Consider the following 17,058-nt stretch of genomic DNA (forward strand, 5'->3'; position numbering starts at 1 on the left):
GCTGGTCCAGCTGCTATTTTCGTCGCCGGAACTAGCGCCCTCGATAGGGAATTGGGGATGTGATGCGTCGTGGAGGAACACGAAACCAAGCGACGGACTGGTCTGGTCTCTGGAAACGAAGTGCTACTCGCCTACTCGGCCTCTCACGTGGTGTGGATATGGGCTTTACACATGCGGCATAGGTATAGATTTTTTTTCCGCTCCAGGGCAGGGCGGGCCGTGGCCCAGTTTTGCCCTCACGAAGCTCCGCCACTGGCGTAGACCCTTTGGTCGAAATCGACCGCGCGTCCGTTTGCGTCGGGGGTGGCTCCAGCGGCACGACGCATTTTTTTAGGACGATGTGTGCATGCGAGACAGGTTTTGGTTCAAACCTTGTCCAATCTGAACATTGCTATTGCAGCGCCCAGGTCTACGTGCAGACTTGAGTCTTGGCGGCAAAGAGCTAGACAGGGTTTCAGCAAGAAGACTCGAGGAAACTTGGGCGCGCTAGTCATTCTTGGAAGCTGGAGTCTATGGAAAAACAGAAATGTCTGGGTGTTTGGGAATATGCCAAACAAGGAGTGTTCAGCAGCTCTCAAGCCAAATTTGCAGTGAGTTCAAGCTTTGGACTATCACTAGGAGAGGTGTTAATAGTGTTTTTGATTTGAGAGTAGGCGTAGGATAGAGGGTGGGTTGTTTGGAGACGGGTTTAAACCTCTGTCGCTGTTGTTCACAACGGCTGATAGTGCAAACTTCTTGTAACTATTTTTACTTCTGTACTATAGCATTCATCTCTTACGACTAAAACACAAAGCAAACAAAAGTAAATCCCATGTGACTTCATGCTGCATTCAAGCACAATGTTTTAACGGAGCGATCTCCTCGTTTGGATTACCCGCTTGGTGAAGAAAACTAAAGAGATCGGGATAATTATGTACTATGCAAAGTAAGAAACAAGACCGAGAGAACTAACTAGTTTAGACGGATTAAATCAAGAACATCTGGTGGAAATGAAATCCATGGCTAGCCAGATCGGTCAGCCGAACAGAATCAGTTCCATGTTTCTTAGATTCGAGGGCTGCTCTGGCCGCGTACACACATGGTCGTCGATCGCGTTCTCATTCATTAGGCCGGTAGGAATCATCAAAAAATCCAAACAAGAGAAAAAATACGACGTACCTCGTGCCGGTACAAGACAAGGGATCCACCACCTGTTGGACGACTTAATTTGCCGATCCATCGGAAACATCTAACATCACGCCATGCCACGCCGCCGCCCACGTACGCCCGCGAGATCCATAACAACGCCCACGGCTCCCCTTCTTTTCCATCTCTCGATTCTTGTTCTTCAAAAAATAATGCAGCATTAGACTGAGATGTGCAGCATTAGAAGAAAACCATCAAAGGAGTGTCCAAGAGATTACCTTTTGGATCCCTCTTTGCGGCTAACAGACGGCGACCAGATCGACAAAGAAAAAATGACGGAGTGGGCACTCTCCTCTCCTCTCCGAGCAAGAGTCTAAGTCTAAGTCGTCACACACGACGCACGCGTAAGACAGCATCCCACCTTGTATTTATAGAGTGGGGTGACACCACAAAGTTTTCGTTCAAATCTGGGCGCCACTTTTTGCCGCCAATATTTTCTGGTTTCAATTTTGGTGGTAAAATGGATGTAGAAGATGAGGAGTATTTTGGAAGAGGATGGACGGCCGTGAAGCAGATTGACACGGATTGTTCATGCGTGCGGCGTCAAACAAGACAAAACGGCCTGCTGAGGCATGTAATTCTCCTAGTTAATGATTTGGTTGCATGCCGTGAGTGCCTATATTTGCTAGTCAATCCATATTATTAAAATCCTATAACCATGCATCGACAAAGGGCCCTCAGTTTGCATGCATGGAAACCAATTAACTTTCTCTCGGCGACATGCTAGGAATTTATTTGACCCATCAAATCCTTGTGTTGCTAGCGATTACTACGTCTGTGCTGCATGCCAAAAAAGGAGAGGTCATAGACTTTCCTTTCCACCGTAATAACCCTTTAAAAAAAGGAGGGGTCATAGAATTTCCTTTCCAAAAAAAGGAGGGACGAGGAGGGACGCATGAGATGAGGGGCACGTATTTGCACGCATGAGATGAGGGGCACGTATTAATAGGGTAATCTGATTCCTAAACTTAAACTTAGGTGATTAATATACTTTCCTTCGAATCTTGGCTCTAATTTCTTTTGCTTATGTTTCAATTTTGATGAGAGGAGGGACGCATGAGATGAGGGGCACGTATTTGCGAAAAAGATGGACGGCCGTGAGTCACGGATCGGTGACATGGCATCAAACAAAACGACCGCCAAATAAGGCATGTAATTTTCCTAGTTAATGAGTTGATTCATGCATGAGACTAGCTATGGTAGTCAATGCAAATAACTAGTACACGCCTATAACCACGGACGCGGCCCTCAGTTTGTATGCATGGAAACCAATTAACTTTCTCTCCGCGACATGCTAGGAATTTATTTGGCCCATCAAATCCTTGTGTTGGTAGCAACTACTACGCCTGGGTTTGTTTTCTTCAACGCTGATAAAATATTCTTCCTTCTTCCTGTGATTAGTGTCTCTTCAATTTCATTCCATGGTAAAAGAAATGCTTCCTTTATTCCTGTGATTACTGCCTCTTCAATCCCATTCCATGATAAATTAAACACTTCCTTTCTTCTGTGATTAGGGCCTCTTCAATCCCATTCATGGTAAATGAAACGGAGAGTACCTCTCATGTGCTTTTCAACCAAAATGCGTTAGGGAGTTTATATTCAAACGTAGGCTTTTTCTTTTCTACGGGATATGCGCTCAACCGATGGAAGCAAACAAGCACCAAATTAAACTCCTTGTCTTAAATTTATCAAAATTTGGATGCATCTAGACTATCTAGCATGTAGATACAAAAAAAAATTAATTAAATCTCAAACAAGTTTCATGAGATGGAGAAAATATTATTAAACCGACAAAAACACTTTATCTCATACTTTATTTATCAAATAACAAAATGCTTGATCAATTTTCTTTTGTATTATTTCCCTATGTGCGTTAGATATGATTTTACCCTATTAAACAATAAATGTTTTTTTTCAGTTTTAGTGAGAGGAGGGGACGAAGGAGATGAGTAGTATCTGGAAGAGGATGGGCGGCCGTGATCAAGCATTTGTTTGACCCGGATGAGATGCCGCGGATTGGTGATATGGCGTCAAACAAAACAAAACAGCCCGCCTAATCATCCTAATTAATGATTTGATTGATGGCATGCATTCTGCGAGTGGCTACGCTTGCATGATCCAGGGATCTCCAGCATGCTATCCTTTCTCTGTTATTGGGAAATGCTACGGTTTTGTTTGACCGAGTAATTCACATCAAATCTATTTAGGCATTTCCAAAAAAATTACACAAGTTGATCTTCACTTCTCGTCATGTGTGACTTTAAAAATAAGACATGAACCAGAGAGCGGGAGGGGGAGGGAGGGAGAAAGAGAGAGCATGGCTGGTCTTCATTTCCCGGCATGCATTACAGAAAACTAGGAAACCAAACTAGACAAGCAACGAGATACAATTATAGCCAACTCCATCTCAACTCATCAGACATATATAGTGTACTAGAAACCAATTCAGAATTTCAGATACATCTTCTCAGAATTTAGTGCTACCAGGTTATTTTTCGGTAGCACTACAAGAATATGTCTATGTTTACTGCCCTAGTACACCTCACTAGATTGAATTTCATCTTCTCTTACAATTACAATCCATGGGTACATGTTGTAACATACAAAATGTCAGTATCACCATCTAATACCTAACCACTATTATTTATACACATGATAAAATGAAGTTCCTCAATCATTTTCCTCCTCCACATGCACTTCACCGCGTAGTTACAACCAACTGGAGGAGGGGGGCAAAATAAAAGCCTGGCTGACGGCTTCAAGCAGTGTTACCGTGCCAGAACAAGGCCAAAACTTGCAAGTGGAGAAGGGTCATGTATGGTACGAGTTGAACATGCTTGTGGTCCCAAGAATACTGAGGGTCATCACGGAATTGTAGGCCGCATGGCGTTTTGGACGAGGTCCATGACCCTGCGAAACCTTCTCTTCATCGATGTCTGCACATCAGAAAACCGTATGAATGCATATGGGCCAAATTGCTACAACATGACATACAACTAAGAAAATACCAACATACAAGTTGTTTATTGCATTGTCAAATGGCAGATAAATAAGTAATAAACGCAAGACCAGAAGGAAACATGCATCTTATGGAAAAATGGCAAATGGGGTCCACACAAACAAGAATGGGGAAAATGACAATTGGGGTGCACACAAAAAGGTCAAGGGGGAAATGACAACTAGATGAACAACTCATCAAAATTGAAGAACCTCTTACAATATCAACTAACCAAATAATGGTGCAAATGCAACAACCAAAATATATAAGTATTTTATTAGCTCAATTACTTAAGGTTTCTTGAAAATACGAAGGCATGTAAAATACAACTCTACAAATGCACAAAATAAGCTCTTAATCGATGCAATATATTTAGCTGACATAATCCAGCAAGCAAAAAGTAAACAACCATTGAACCCTCTAAGCTAAAAAAGGAAACACTTAATCAAATAATCATGGTTTACTTTTCATGTTAGAATCGAACTAAACCAAGACGCACTTTGATCTTTATACCAACCTCGGGAATCAAACACCTACAGCTGAAGCTATGTACTCCAGATTACAAAAAGGAAACACTTAATCAAATAATCATGGTTTACTTTTCATGTTAGAATCCAACTAAACCAAGACACACTTCGATCTTTATACCAACATCGGGAATCAAACAACTACACCTGTAGCTATGTACTACTAAAGCAACAATTAAAGCTTTTCAGGAGCGAGTAAAACAACAAACTGTCTAGATTTTTCCTGCGCCTGATCCAAGTATTCTCCAGGCCATGACAAAAAGAAATAGAACTTAGAAGGAATACCTGGAGGAGCAGGAGGAGAGGTAACTCACTGGCAGCAGCAGGTTGGGGAGGTAATAGCAGGACGGAGTGGTGGCCAGCACGACCTTCGGCTGCATCCGCACTATATCTTCCCTGCCGTGGGAGATGTGACAACTGACTTTGTGTCGCACCAAACTCCGGCAGCCGTATCGTGCACTGGGATAAGGTAGAGTGGTACAACTTATTCAAATTTTCATGCGTCAAATCATAATTATTGTAGAAAGCGGAGATATTCAAAGTACCTAAGCTATGATGCTTATGCAACTTCAAATGGCCTAAACTAATTCCACTGATTGTAACGACAGTTACGTCGATCATTCGTCCTTCGAATGGCTCATTATACAAGATAGAACAAAAATACCACCATGTCAGGTACTTTTTATATCTTTATACAATACATTCATGCAGTGCCATCCACCTAATTCCTACCAAACAAAATTAAAGCTTGGTACCAGGATTCTTAAGTTATAGTACCTGATGAAAATTGTACAGGCAAGACGAGGATAAAAAGTTGTACAGGAGAAACAGAAGAAGAAACCGATAAGGTGAAATATCTTATATTATAACCGATATTTTATCTATTGTTATTATGGTCTGCTTATAAGTATCAGCGAGATAACTGTAAAGCTCCTTTATAATCACTTAATGATTCCCAGACACAATATTTTTCAAGTACCTAAAGGAACACCTATGTTCCTCACCAAGCCTTCAATTGTTCAAAGTGCAAGCAAGATCCCGCCAGCAAAAGAAGAAGACAAAATGGTACTACTGATTGTAACGACACTTTAACACATTCTATAGTTACGTCAAGCATACGTCCTTCGAACGGATCATTATACAAGATAGAACAAAAATACCAACATGTCAGGTTCTCTTTATATCTTTACAATACATTCATGAAGTGGCATCCACCTAATTACCACCATAAAAAACTTAAAGCTTGGTACCAGGATTCTTAAGTTCTAGTACCTGATGAAAATTGTACAAGCAAGACAAGGATGAAAAGTTGTACAGGAAAGACAAAAGAAGAAACCAATAAGGTGAAATGTCTTACAGGAGTACAACCAATATTTTATTTATTGTTCATGTCAAAAGAATATATTTTATCTATTGTTATTATGGTCTATTTTTAAGTATCAGCGAGATAACTGTCAAGCTCCTTTATAATCACTGAATGATTCATCGACACAATATTTTTCAAGTACCTAAAAGAACACTTATGTTCCTCACAAAGCCTTCAATTGTTCAAAGTTCAAGCAAGATCCCACCAGAAAATTTATACCTAGCACTAGATTAAAGCTTGAATGTGCACGCAAGTGTGGTACACCATCAATGGTAGTGACAGTTTAACACGTTCAGGCCGATATCTTTACCAGATCTTCAGAGAAACTAGTTTTACCATAAGCAAGGAGGCAAGTATGCAACTAATAAAACGAATTAAATTGTTTCACGCACCACGGAGAGCTGTACATGTGGTTGAAGTGCTCAATACACACCAAAGAACCATAGTCAGGTTTCAAATGTGAAGCATAATACCGATAAGAGCATCCCCACTCGTCTCCCCGACGAGCCCCCCGAGCGATGATTTTCCCATCCGGACAGTCGCGCCCCCGGTTCCTCGATTTCGTCCGGATTTGGGCCTTAATCCATCCGGCGAGCCCACGCCATCCCCGGTCCCCCGAGGCGCGCTCGGGGACTCCGGACGAAAGAATTTGGCGCGAAAGAGTCGTGTGGACCCTCGTAGTCGGCGACTAGACCGCCAAATCCTGTCGATTTCCCTCCAATTTGCTTGCATATCCCCATTCTCTCCCGCCGGAGTGGCCGTCTCCATTCTCCTCCTCCTCTTTCTCGTCCACCACCATGCCGCCGAAGCCGAGGAAGTCGCGGGCGAAGAAGGAGCGGCCGCCGGGTGTGTCCAACGCAGAGTGGGCGGCGGACGAGCTCCGGCGACAGGTCGAAACAAGCGGCAGGGCGGAGAGGGAGAAGAAACTCAACGCGAAGAGGGCGGCTTTGGCGGCGGAGGACGAACAAGCGAGGAAGGTCTCCATGGCCATGAGCATGGGCCATGCTCGCGGCGGCGGCGGCGCCATGTTCCCCGGCCAGTGGCCCAACCAAGGTACGAGCAGTTCCCCGTCGGCTTTCTCCCCGTCGGCTTTCTCCCCTTCGAGCTTCTCCCCGTCGTCGCCTGCCATGTTCCAAGAGGAGACCTACGGCCAACCGTCCAGGTTCACGCCGTCGCCGCCCGATCTCGCCGGCGGCAACCTGAACGAGGGCTCCTTGCCGGCCCTGCGACGAGGGTCACTCCCGTTCAGTGCGATGGCGGCGCCGAACGACGAGGTGATGAACGAGATGATCGACTCCGGCTCCGCGGCCGCCGCTGCGAGCCCGGGGTTCTTCACGCAAGAGGAGGCGAGAGCGACGGCAACTGTCGCGGAGCGCAACCGGTGGGTGGAGGATGTGGCCGACGGAAGCCAAGCCGTCGAAGAAGAAGAAGAGGAAGAACCAACCCAAGTCGAGGTCGCCGACGGCAACCCGCCGAAGGGAAAGAAGAAGAGGAAGAAGGACGCGCCGTCGGCCGCCGCTTCGACCACGGCGTCTGACACCGCCGTGCCAGACGGGACTGCCGACGCCCCTGTTTCAGTGTAATTTCCCTCCGATCGCCAATCTGTGGCTGATCCTTTTGCCGATCGAATTTGTAGCGGGACGACTTGTTTGAATTTGTAGCACAATGGGGAGAAGACAACCATCTAGCTACTGCTATGGACCCATAGTCCAGGGGTAGACTACTCACACATCACACCGGAGGCGACCATGGCGGCGTAGAGTCCTCCGGGAGATGATTCCCCTCTCCGGCAGGGTGCCGGAGGCGATCTCCTGGATCCCCCGAGATGGGATCGGCGGCGGCGGCGTCTCGGGAAGGTTTTCCGTATCGTGGTTCTCGATCGGGGTTTTCGTCACGGAGACTTTTTATAGGCGGAAGGGCAGGTCAAGAGGCGGCACGGGGGCCCCACACTACAGGCCGGCGCGGCCAAGGGGGGGGCCGCGCCGCCCTATAGTGTGGCCCCTCCGTGGCCCCTCTTCGTCTCTCCTTCGGACTTCTGGAAGCTTCGTGAGAAAATAGGCCCCTAGGCTTTGATTTCGTCCAATTCCGAGAATATTTCCTTACTAGGATTTCTGAAACCAAAACAGCAGAAAACAAAGAATCGGCACTTCGGCATCTTGTTAATAGGTTAGTTCCAGAAAATGCACGAATATGACATAAAGTGTACATAAAACATGTAGATAACATCAATAATGTGGCATGGAACATAAGAAATTATCGATACGTCGGAGACGTATCAGTGAGCCACGACGACATTGTGCCGATGCCCAGCATCGCCATCTCGCCAGGCCAATGTGTCAAGAGCCACACATTGGATTGGTGATATATAGAGCAAAGGTAGAAACTTAGGGGTGGAAGCACACCAAGCCGAGATATGACCTATTTCCTGGTCTAGATGGATGGTTGGGGCATACCATCGATGCTGATGGTTGCGACGGTGAAGGGATGGCACACTGATGTTGTGGGAAGATATTGACAAGGTATCAACTTGTCAATGCCTATGGATTGTAGGCTAGGGTTTAGTTGGAAGTAGAGGGTAAGTAGATCTCGAAGGTTTCAGCCGAAAAGTACTCGACGATTGTGAAGACTAGGGTTTGTAGACAATGATTCGATTATCTCTTCGTCCCTCGACTCCCCCTTTATATAGGAGGTGGAGCCGAGGGATTCGTGCTATACAAGTTACAGAGTTCGGGACGGTTTCTAACTCATCCCGCCAGATTACAAATAACACTTCCTACTACAACTCTTAACTTTCCTTAATATATCTTGGGCTCCCGAATCTTCTTATTCTTCGGTAGTGGGCCTTCAAGAACCCCGGGTACTATCTTCGGCAGGCCCATTTGGGATGCCTATGTTAGTAGCCCCCGAGATTTTGCTTGAATCGTAGAGTCAGGGAAAATCTCCACTGTTTATTTTTATTCGAAAGCTTTAACCTTTTTATACTTCTTCACATAAAATTCTATATTGTACAGGGATAATGGTAGTTGGGGCTAGTTCATCTGACGGATCAGGTACTAGTTAACTGCTCTAGTGGCAATCCGCAAAAACCTACTTCAAGATCACGTCCCTGGACATGATCTCGGGATACTGGTGTAAACTTCGACAGATGCCGCTTAAGGTCTTACCATTCGTCGAGTCCCGGTCAAATTTATCGGGTACCTAACGCGTCCGTTAGATTTTTCTTCGTATCTGTTGATACGGATAAAAGTAGCAGAGCGCAGTCTTTGGCGATGCCACGCCCAGCAGAACGGATCTGGGGTCTTACCTTCGCAAATTTGCGGCATTCAGAAATTGATCGCAACTTTGGCGTTCTGAGAATATATTGTCGAGTGCTTTTCCGGCTGTTGGAATGGCACATTTTATCGAGTCAAATATGACTTATATTGCTTTCCCGATGGGAGTATATGTAGAGTTAATTATAACTCGAAATATACTCTCTTGCTTTTCTATCTTTTATTTTTGAACTTCATCGGGTACGCGAACAGCGTTCCCGATGGGAGTAGCCCCCGAGGCTACAGCCAAGAACTTGTGCTTGGTTGTAGGCTCAACATTTTAGTCCACCTTGTCACTATATTGTCATTATGTTCCAATATGATCTTCTTTTTATCTCTCGGGTGCGCGAACAGCGCTCCCGATGGGAGTAGCCCCCGAGGCTACAGCCAAGGACTTGTGCTTGGTTGTAGGCTCCCGCAATTTCTATACTGCCATACTCGAAATTTTACTTTTTGTCGAAGTAGCCCCCGAGCATTTGGGCAAAAACTTGTATTTGATCAAAGGCTCCCGAAGTATTCAAATAACTCCTCCGTCGCCAATCTTCTTTTATTTTCTTGTCGGCATGCTTCCCTTAATCAAATTTACTTCATCTCTGTTTAATAGTCGTGATTTTTCTGCCCTGTGGGTCCATTGCTTCTACCACGTTGACACGTCGTGCAAGTGGGGGACACACGTCCTCCGCTTTTCTGGCGCACGTACGGTAACGCTTATCTCAAGAAAATACTTTTTTACCCTTTTATCTAGAAGATTTGTTGTCACCACACGATTTCTTCATCCAACGGTGCATTGCTTCACCCGATTCTTATATAAACCTTTCTTCAACCTCCGTTCACTCCCTCGCTTGCGCCGCACATCTGTTCCTCTTCGCAAAAGCTTCCCCTGCGCCCAACTCTCTCTGATCTTCCGCACTCACGAACATTGCTTTGCCCATTGCCGTTGATGCCACCGCGCACGCGACTCACTCGCCACAAAGACTCCGTAATCCAAGATGGCCGCCGAAGATCTTGAGTGGGAGAGATCTAAAATCTCCAACCAGGACGTCAACACTCTGAAGAGGCTTGGCCTCATGAAGAAGGAAGACGCCATCCGCTTTCCCAGCGAAGAAAGCTACCCCAACCCTCCAATGGAGTATCGGGTTAGTTTCGTTGATCACCTCATCCGCGGCCTTTGGGCCCCAATTCACGATTTCCTCCGCGGGCTTCATTTTGTTTACGGGATTCAACTGCACCAGTTGACCCCAATTCCATCCTTCACATTTCCATTTTTATCACACTTTGCGAATGCTTCCTCGGAATCCCTCCTAATTGGGCTCTGTGGAAACGCATTTTCTGCCTCCGCCGCAATGGCTCCCACAACGCCACCTATAACATAGGCGGCGTTGTTATCTGTGTCCGAACTGATGTCGATTACTTCGACGTCAAATTTCCTGATTCTGTCCAAGGATGGCGCAAAGGTGGCTCTACATTCACGAAGAAAGCGCCAACTCTATTGAACACAACATATATCCTTTCGACGGAAGTGCCAAAATTCAGCGCCGCCGCTCCTGAGATGCCGAAGCTTCCGATGAAGAGAAAAAGGCGATAGAGGCACTCATGTCTCGTATTCATCAGCTTCAAAACACTCGAGGCAAAGAGCTGTCTGGTGTTCAAATCACTGCCTACTTTCTTAGGATTAGAGTGCAGCCTCTTCGTGCTCGCAAAAATCCCCTTTGGACGTATTCTGGTGAAAACGACGCCAATAGAATCTCCATGATCTTTACGCAAAGGACTTGGAGAAATTGATTCGAAGAGTTTCCCGCCCGGCCAAGAAGGATCCTATTCCCTCCTCTTGTCGCGTGGAACCATACAGCTCCGCCAATCCTCTCCCGAGGTATTTTGTCTTCTCGAGTTTCTATCTTGTTCCGAATTTTCCCTGCATCTCATTGTATTGGTATCGCTCTAATTTTTCATTTGTCGCTATTTTCTTACAGAACCATCCTACTATGACTTCCCTTCCTCCTCTTCCTGAAGATGGAGAAGTCGAAGAACAGGCTATCGTTGCCGAAGACATCCAAGGTTCTTCTATTCCTGAAAGTGAAGTCGCAGGTTCTCACAAATCTGCGGCTTCCCATGAAAAAGAAGTTGAATCTGAAGCCAGTGAGTCGACGCAATCCCTTCCTCCTGCTGTTTCCCCAAGGAACAAAAGGAAAAGGAATGATGCCGAGGATTCTGGCACTTCTAAGGCTGAAAAAGTTGTTCCTTCTCATCCGAAGGCAGCTTATGATCCTTATATTGAATCCTTCGTCAGCTCGTAAGTCGTCTTTATTTCTTCCTATGTTTGTACTCGAAATATTTATCTTGTCTTGCTTTTTATGCTGCCGATTTTTTGATCAACAAGTGATGACGAGGAAGAAGTACCAATCGTTGACGTAGCTCCTCGGACAAGCACGTCATATACCGTACTTGCCTCGTACACGCTAGTTGAAGGAGAAGAATCCTCGCCTCCTCGGCAAAACGTCGTCACCACAACTCCACCAGCAAGCCCCCTTGCTCCTTCACCAAAAAGGACAAGGATTGAAACAAATCTTGAACCTGCCCTTCAATTGGGCAGCTCGTCGACTCTGCTCTTAGATGATGTAAGTTTGTCGATATCTATATTTCCGCTATTTTGCTTCTTCGCGCCTTCACTCTCTTTTTCATGCCTATGTTTCTCTTGCTGTGTTCTTCTTTAACAGCCCATGATCAAAGAGCTTCTCCGCATCGGATCCCAATTTATTGGGTACCGTGAGTATGCTAGCAGAGCCGAAGGTAACAACTTTTATACTTGCCGTTTTTCCTTGATTTTTTGCTCCTGTTGCTTGTCGTGATTTTTCATGGGCCTTGTGGAGGATGAAGGCTGCAGCAACCATGAACTGCGACATCTCGTCGGACTCTTCGTCGGAAGAGTTGTAAATGCATTCCCTGTGTAGCCTCTCGAGTGATTGCATGATGTCCATCTACGAGGCACCAACAGGCAACAATGCATCAATAGTGAGTCAAGTTAGCACAGAATGTCCGGAAATGACATACGAAAGTGCACCGGCTCATACCGGCAATTTATCGAACATGTCCCGAGCGTCGAGGCCGGTAGGCTCTCCTTGCTGATGCGCGGCCTACAAGGATGCGAGCGACGCAGGCAGGACCACTCCACTACCCTAGATCCGAGCATAGACTGAGGAGGAGGCATGGCACAGAGAGACCTGGTCGACTACGGTGGTGTGGCGCGACGGCGGTGGGGTGGCGGCGTCGCCATAGGGATCCAAAGAAGGGCCAGGGGCGCGAGTGGACGCTGTTCTATTTCGATGTCCCTGGCATACGGGGTTGGCTAGGAATACAAGGTCACGAAACGCGTCTGCGCAGCGCAAATTTGGGCCGAGTTTACATTTCCGCGGAGAGGATAGATATTTTGTGTCGAGCCGCTGAGTACGTACTCATTTTTCGACCGTGTGGACACTTTGCATCCATTTAGGAGAAAATATCATGTAGTTGAGCATTGAAGAATTGATAATGGACCAAAATCAATTTGCTAGAAAATACGTGAGGGTTTAATATGCAGCTAGGATTTCCGACAAGTTGTTACTGATTCTGGCACAAACTGTGCACTTTTTTTTGGCAAAATATTGGAGGTGAAGTTTCGGTTCCAGGGTGCGTATGAATCTATCGTAAAAAATGCATAGAAAATAAATTTTAAGATATCAAAAAATATCTGCATACATCTAGATATTATGTTGGAATATAAGTTTTCAAGAAAAAGAAAAACATTTTACTTGGGCTATGAAAAAAATATATAGAATGTCCCTTAAATACTTATGTTGGAGCATCAAAATTTATCTTTTTACATGAGTAAAAATCTCTTCTTTAATCTCTTGGGTTGAGCGCTAGCATAAACGATCATTGGGCCTCTCATTTTGTCTGTGTCATTGGTATTTGGGTTTTTGGTTATTTCGTTTAGTTAGGGGTCAAAATCGAATTTAAATTGATAAATTTGGTTTATCACATTTACGATCCAAAATTAGTGTTGGTTAATTCAGTTTCGGTGCATTAGTTTCTGGTTAATTCGGGTTCGGCGTTTGTTTTCGGTTTTTATGCCCACCCCCATACATATGTACATTTTCATTTTTCGACCGCGTGGACACTTTGCATCCGTTTAGGTCAGGCCGCTGAAGATCCTTAGGAGAAAATATCATGTAGTTGAGCATTGAAGAACTAAACTGATACTTTGGACCATAATCAATTTGCTAGAAAATGCGTGAGCGTTTAATATGCAGCTACGATTTCCAACAAGATGTTACTGATTTTGGCACTAACTATGCACTTTTTTTGCAAAATAGTTGAGGTGAAGATTTGGTTTCAGGTATGAATCTATCGTAAAAAATGCATAGAAAATAAATTTTAAGATATCTGCATACATCTAGATATTCTATGTTGGAATATAAGTTTTCAAGAAAAAAACATTTTACTTGGGCTATGAAAAAATATAAAAATGTCCCTTAAATACTTATGTTGGAGCATCAAAATTTATCTTTTTGCATGAGTAAAAAGTCTCTTCTTTAATCTGTTAGGTTGAGCGCTAGCATAAACGATCATTGGGCCTCTCATTTTGTCCGTGTCATTGGTATCTCGGGTTTTTTGTTATTTCGGTTAATTAGCGGTAAAAATCGAATTTAAATTGATAAATTTGGTTTATCACATTTACGCACCAAAATTAGTGTTGGTTAATTCAGTTTCGGTGCATTAGGTTCTGGTTAATTCGGGTTCGGCGTTTGTTTTCGGTTTTTATGCCCACCCCTATACATATGTACATTTTCATACCTAAATTCGAAAGTACCCATGTCCAGAAAATTATCTTTATAAGTGCGCATGCTTGTTGCTGATATGACAATTTTAAATTCATGGTGTTGTATCTAATTACTTTGTGCACCATGAATGTGTTATAAAGTTTATATAAAATGTATATTTTTAGACAAATCTTATATAGTATTTGATTATATTCCCTTTAGAAATATCCATAATATCATCTAGTAAAAAGCATCTCCACCGGCGACCTCCAAATAGGCGTCGACAAGTGTCTAGATAGTGTTCTATTTGGGGCGCCAACACCTGCTCCCTCTATTTGAGGGGTCTGCCCACACCGGCGATCCCCCATAAGAAACCCCCGAAATTATTTTGAACAAACAAATATAAACAAACTTAGAAATTTCATTCAATTTTAGGTTTATTTAGAAAGTTTGAATGAAATTTAAATTAAACTAAACTAAACCCTAGTTTCCTGGCCGTCAGTCGCGCGTGAATCTCCTGCCTCCTTGTCGTTCTTCCCCTCTGCCACCGCATGCTCCCGCGCTCGCTTCTCCACCCTTGGTTCGCGCCACTAGCAGGATTCCTACGAGTCTCCCTTCCTCGCGGGCGCCTCGGTCCGGTGCTGAGAGTTGACCTCAATCAGCCACTGCCTTGGCCGCCACGAGGAGGCAACCAACCTCCTCCACGTGCGCCCACTCGCGCGAGATCTACACGGACGCTCATAGATGGCAGCGTTGGTCTCCTCGCAGACTTGATCCCGGATCCGCCGGTCACACTATGAGTTCAAGGACGCCATGATCGCCGCCTGCTCCGGGTTACCCTCAAATTGCTCCTTGGCACCCCACTCCGCCTGCTCCTCCGTGACCCCAGCATCCGCGTCTGCTATGAACGCCGTGTTCCACTCGTTGAACTCAAAGTCGTTGGAGAAGTCATCCAAGTTGAAGTCCGGCAGCTTGAACTCTCGTCATCGGGCTGCGGCGAGGCCACGGGCTCGGGCTGCGGTGGTGGCAGCGACGACCCATTGGTGTGGTGTTGTTCTAGCCTAGCATCAAGTAGGTGGTGACGAGCAGCGTTGCATTGTTGAGTGTGTGGAAGGAGTTCATCAGTGGTGTGGAGGCGAGTACGGCGAAGATGAGCAGAAAGGATGCTAAATAGGCGGAGAGGGTCGATGGGGCATTTATAGTGGCGGTATCCAAGGTACGTTCGTGTGGGGAAACAACATGTTCATTAAAGATGACGACCCAGCTCTGAGCATCCGAGACGCCCCATTAAAGAACAAGCCGCTAGTCGAGTCACTGCCATACCGCCCCCGTCCGTAAAATCTGAAGTGGAGCGGCGCACCCGTTTCACACCCAATCGGTAGGGACCAGCAAGAGATTGCCAGTAATTTTATTGGGCTCGAAAACCCACCATCTATTTTTGTTGTTAGCAAAAAAAAAGCACTAACCCTAATACGGCTATAAGAGTACTAGAGCACTATGGGGCATGCCCATGAAGATGCTCTTAACACCACGAGTGTGCCTCAACGCCATTATTATTGAAGCTTGAAGGGAGAGATCAACGCCAAAGGATTTGGCACACACCCTGGTTGAGTTGTTTCATTTTCTAGGACTATTCCATTTTCTTGGGGAGAATACCATTTTATTTTGTACTCATCTTTTATCTCTAAGGGCATCTCCAGTGGCGCGACGCATTTTAGCATCCGCGCGCGTCCGTTTGCGTAGACCAGTGGCGGAGCTTGAAAGAAAAACTTGGGCGGGCGAAATCAGAGAAGACACAGAGAATTGCTTCAAAACTATACATTAGTTCAGATTTCATAAGTACTACATTAGTCCAGCAGATCATAATACATGAACTGCTCCAAAACAAAATACATCACAGTAGCTTACTAAGAATAAGTTTGACTGCAGGGCAATGATTTACATATACTAAAGATCAGCTCTCCGACCTTTTTCGCTTTTAAAATCTTCAATTACATCTTCATAGCTATAAGTTTCCAGAATTTCACCCTCTATGTTAACTAATAGACTATTTGCAAGATAGTCATCTTCCATCTTATTTCGCAACCGCGTTTTAATGATCTTCATACTAGAGAATGCACGTTCAGCACTTGCCGTTGAAACTGGAAGCGTAATTAGCAAGCGGAGTAACCTCTCAAGCAAATTAAAGATAGCATGTCTTCCTGTCTCCACTAGGCATTGACAAAGACCAATTAAGGTTGATATATTTTTCAACTCCTCATCCTTGGAAGCATCCGAAACAAAATGTTTTAGTTGAAGTTGCAATCCATAAATATCTTGTTGGGGGAAATCTGACGGGTAGTACTTTTTCACCATCTCACAGATATCATTAGCTTTGAACCCTCTAAATTTGTTTCTAGGAATCAGTGTGGCAGTTGTGAGGACTGAGGAGACCTTGTGCAGTTGTGCCGGATGGCCGGATCGCTGCTAGCTCTCTCCTCTCTGGCCGCTTGGGGTTGGGGCCTTGGGGGCTTGGCCGCTGCCCGCTTGGGGCCTGGCAGCCTGGGCGCCCTGCCCTGGCTACCTTTCCTTCGCTTCTGCCTGATGGATTGGATAGTCGCCGGTCGCTGGTCCAGCTGCTATTTTCGTCGCCGGAACTAGCGCCCTCGATAGGGAATTGGGGATGTGATGCGTCGTGGAGGAACACGAAACCAAGCGACGGACTGGTCTGGTCTCTGGAAACGAAGTGCTACTCGCCTACTCGGCCTCTCACGTGGTGTGGATATGGGCTTTACACATGCGGCATAGGTATAGATTTTTTTTCCGCTCCAGGGCAGGGCGGGCCGTGGCCCAGTTTTGCCCTCACGAAGCTCCGCCACTGGCGTAGACCCTTTTG

General features: G+C 45.4%; 2 long non-coding RNA genes across 10 annotated transcripts in view; one reads left to right on the forward strand and one right to left on the reverse strand.

Annotated features, from left to right (window-relative positions):
- The first annotated feature begins 2,410 nt into the window (after nt 1–2,410).
- LOC127314819 (uncharacterized) lies at nt 2,411–3,426 on the forward strand. The gene is made up of 2 exons (XR_007859941.1): nt 2,411–2,609; nt 3,104–3,426. It is a non-coding gene; the product is annotated as an uncharacterized lncRNA (long non-coding RNA).
- Nucleotides 3,427–3,575: 149 nt separating this feature from the next.
- Nucleotides 3,576–17,058, reverse strand: part of LOC127314816 (uncharacterized) — a 32,604-nt gene continuing 19,121 nt past the window's right edge. For 8 of the 9 annotated variants that reach the window (XR_011747991.1, XR_011747988.1, XR_011747986.1 and 5 more), the window contains 2 exons: nt 4,996–5,169; nt 3,576–4,121 (listed from right to left, as the gene is read on the reverse strand). This is a non-coding gene — a long non-coding RNA (uncharacterized lncRNA). The remainder of the gene's footprint in view (nt 4,122–4,995; nt 5,170–17,058) is intronic. The other variant, XR_011747992.1, reaches the window with a different exon arrangement.

The sequence above is a fragment of the Lolium perenne genome, chromosome 7 (genome assembly GCF_019359855.2).
Source record: "Lolium perenne isolate Kyuss_39 chromosome 7, Kyuss_2.0, whole genome shotgun sequence".
Taxonomy (NCBI): Eukaryota; Viridiplantae; Streptophyta; class Magnoliopsida; order Poales; family Poaceae; genus Lolium; species Lolium perenne.